Source organism: Schistocerca cancellata, chromosome 5 (genome assembly GCF_023864275.1).
Source record: "Schistocerca cancellata isolate TAMUIC-IGC-003103 chromosome 5, iqSchCanc2.1, whole genome shotgun sequence".
NCBI lineage: Eukaryota > Metazoa > Arthropoda > Insecta > Orthoptera > Acrididae > Schistocerca > Schistocerca cancellata.
In genome coordinates, this window is record NC_064630.1 from 338,871,772 (window position 1) to 338,875,666 (window position 3,895).

The 3,895-nt window shown below is 44.9% G+C and overlaps 1 non-coding gene across 1 annotated transcript; it reads right to left on the reverse strand.

Moving 5' to 3' along the window:
• Positions 1 to 815: 815 nt before the first annotated feature.
• On the reverse strand, positions 816 to 899 carry Trnas-gga (transfer RNA serine (anticodon GGA)). The gene is given in 2 exon segments: positions 816 to 850; positions 860 to 899. It is a non-coding gene; the product is annotated as a tRNA-Ser (tRNA).
• Positions 900 to 3,895: the final 2,996 nt, after the last annotated feature.

Genomic DNA, 3,895 nt, shown 5'->3' on the forward strand with positions numbered 1-3,895 from the left:
AAATCGTCTTTATCCACTAGGACTCGATCGAGCTAGCTGCCTTCCCATCTAGGACTACTTTAGCACAGTTAGGTAGTGATCTTGTCCGTGTAGGCGGTTACAGCAAGGTAAAATTATACACACTCGTTATGAACAGCTTAAGGAACTATGAAGATTGTATTGCTTCAGATTCTGATACGAAGCATCGCCTAATTTTCCCGCGTGAGTAATATTAAATGGTTCAAATGGCTCTGAGCACTATGGGACTTAACATCTGTGGTCATCAGTCCCCTAGAACTTAGAACTACTTAAACCTAACTAACCTAAGGACATCACACACATCCATGCCCGTGGCAGGATTCGAACCTGCGACCGTAGCGGTCACGCGATTCCAGACTGAAGCGCCTAGAACCGCACGGCCACAGCGGCCTGCAAGTAATATTAGATAAGCCATAAATACAGTGAGAGCAAAACAAATCGTAACTTCAAGAAGGAGTTGTGTGCAGTAAAGGAAAGTTGGTAAGTGTGTTTGTACATCTGAAAGATAATGTCTGTTCAAACTTCGCGCCAGTCGCATAAGAATGGGGCTAGTAGCGCCGTTACGAGGATACAAATCAGGTTTGCCAGAAATACAAGATGTAACGGGCGTGAATATTAGTTTTCTTTGAGATTGGACGTTGTGAGATAATGTTAGTGAAGAACGCCCTTAAGGCGACAATGCCTCCTTTATCAAGAAATTGCTCTGAGCACTATGGTACTTAACTTCTAAGGTCATCAGTCCCCTAGAACTTAGAAATATTTAAACCTAACTAACCTAAGGACATCACACACATCCATGCCCGAGGCAGGATTCGAACCTGCGACCGCAGCGGTCGCGCGGTTCCAGGCTGTAGCGCCTAGAACCGCTCGGCCACACAGGCCGGCCTTTATCAAGACCTCACTGAGTTTGAACGAGGTCGTGTAATAGGGCTACGAGAAGCTGGATGCTGCTTCTGCGATGTTGCAGAAGACTTGGCAGGAATGTAGCTGCTGTACACGATTGTTGGCAGCGAAGTTCATGAGAATGTACAGTCATAAGAAGACCGGGCTACGGACGGCTACATGGCGCTACCGAGAGAGTATGGCGTATGGCTTTGCCGCATCGTACTGCATCTGCAGCAGCTATTTGAGCAGCGTTGGCAGCACAGTGACTCAACGAACGGTTACAAATCGGGAGCTCAATGAAGGGCAGGGTGGAGGTCTGTTGTGTTTTCCGATGAAAGCTTGTTCTGCCTCGGTGCCAGTGATGGTCTTATGTAGGTTAGAAGGGGGCCAGCTGAGGGCCTATAACCAACCTGTCTGTGTCTGCCTTTTAGACACACTGGAGCTACAACTAGAGTTAAGGTCTGTGGTGTGACCTCGTGCGATAGCAGGAGCTCTCTCGTGGTTATCCCACACGCCCTGAATGCAAATTTGTACGTCAGTCTGGTGACCCGACCTGTTGTGCTGCCATGCGTGAATAGTATACCAGGGGGTGTTTTCCAATGCCCACATACCACTGTCATACCCCAACATGCTCTACAGAGTATTGACAAGTTCCCTTGGCCTGCTTGATCATCAGATTTGTCTAGCAACGGGCACCTATGGCACATCATCGACAACAACTCCAGCATCGACCACAAACAGCATTAATCGTCCCTGCATTGACCGACCAAGTGTAACCGGCGTGGAATTCCATTCACAAATTGACATCTCGCACCCGCACAAATGTTTGCATCTTTGCATTCAATTTTCTGACCGGTACATCGGGTATTAATGTACCAGCGTTCTACGTTTGCAATGGCCTATCTCGCGCTTACATTAGCCAGTGATCTTGCTGTTGTTGGCGGAAGTGCCAACACCGTGTTACTAATGGAGGCCGAAATGCACGCGTTTGAGCTCACGCAGGCTGGCGTGAGTTGGGAAGGACTATACTGACGTGAGGTCTGGAACATGACAAGGAATTAGAATTCAGAACGCGGACGTAGCTAGTTTGATACTTAACTTTAATCCATTAATGATGAACGTCGCTCTTGACGGTACATGAGTCACAATATTATCTGTTCAGAAGACTTGGTAACTGAATATGGCGCCTTGCTAGGTCGTAGCAAATGACGTAGCTGAAGGCTATGCTAAACAGTCGTCTCCGCAATTGAGAGCGTTTGTAGGCAGTGAACCATCGCTAGCATAGTCGGCTGTACCACTGGGCGAGTGCTAGGGAGTCTCTCTAGACTAGACCTGCCGTGTGGCGCCGCTCGGTCTGCAATCACCGATAGTGGTGACACGCGGGTCCGACGTATACTAACGGACCGCAGCCGATTTAAAGGCTACCACCTAGCAAGTGTGGTATCTGGCGGTGACACCACACTTGCAATGTTAATCACTTAAACATGTTACCTAGACAAATGAGTTCCCGAAATCTCTTTGCTCTACATTAATAATTTTTTGGTACTGCGATTTTTTCCTTTATTTTATTAAGTTTTACTATGTCTACAACTTTGCTTAGGCCGTTTTTTTTTCTCGAAGTTCGGGGCTTTATTGTGAAAAACTTACAAAAAAGTTATGCTTAATATTACTGCCCATCGCTGGCCACTACATTCTCCCACCTTTCGGATAGCACACAAATTCCGTGGCGGAAGAACTGAGCCTCTTTTGTGGGGACCCCTGAATCGAGTCAATATTGCAGTTGTTCATATGATCGGAAGTGCTGGTCAGCCAGACTGTATGCCACTCGCCGAAAAATGCGGTAGTCAGAGAGAGCAACGTATGAAGAATCCGGCGGGAGGGATAGGACTTCTCATTTCAAGGTTTCCATGTACATTTTGACGGGTTTTGCGACATGGGGTCGAGCACTGACCTGCTTCAAGATTACCTTTACGTGTCTATCGCTGTATTGTGGCCGTTTGTGTTTTAGTGCTGGGCTCGCACTCATCAATTGCTTTCGATAATGATGTCCTGTGACTGTCTTTGTCTGTTTCAGTAGCTACGAAAACGTTCTGTCCTCCCCCGCCACGCTGGTCTTCGACATAAAAATCACCGTTCCGAAGGCATTGAGAACATTCTCTGCACGTTCTGCCACTAATAGTTCCCTCACCATTGATCTTACCCAGCATTTTAAGAGCCACAGCTGCAGATTTCTTCATGTTAAAGCAGAAAATTAAAATTTCCCGCAAATGGCGAGAAATGGGTAGGTAAGTTGACGTACTTAATCGAGAATAACCTTATGATGCAATCACAAATCGACTAATATTTTTATGGCATTATGTTTACAGATGCCTAAGCTTATTGTATTACACCTATGACCAACCACCCGGACCCCATTTGCCACTACTGCCGTCTATTGCGAAACGGTGGAAGCAAAGTTGTAGACCTAATAGATAGCGTGTTGTGTCCTGGATAATTGCATTATAATTTTTTGTTTCCTTTTGTTTGTTTCATGTTTCACGAGCAAGTTTCTGACAAGGCGGCCCAGTGACGTGCTACCAACGCGGCGAGCATCAGCCTCGGTCACTATTGTATTGTACTGTACTGTTTTATTGATTCTCTTCACCATTTTTGTACACAGACACAAATTAATATGGGACAAGTCAGTATTATGAGAAGATGATGCGAGAGAATATGTTTTAATGTGGTAATTGCAAATTATATATCTAGTACAAATATACAGGAGTTTACGTAAAAAATCTGGATGCATATTATTATATACACACAATTATACTTACTTTTTAATTCAAACTGTGATTAGACGTCAAAAACGGTATGAGTACATGCATGGATATTCTTAATAAGAACACAAAAAGTCAATAAAATGTTTACTGTTCATCATGAGATCAAGTTTACAACATTTTCTTGTGCACAAGAGACACAGATATAAACTACATCATTATACTCCGCTTTG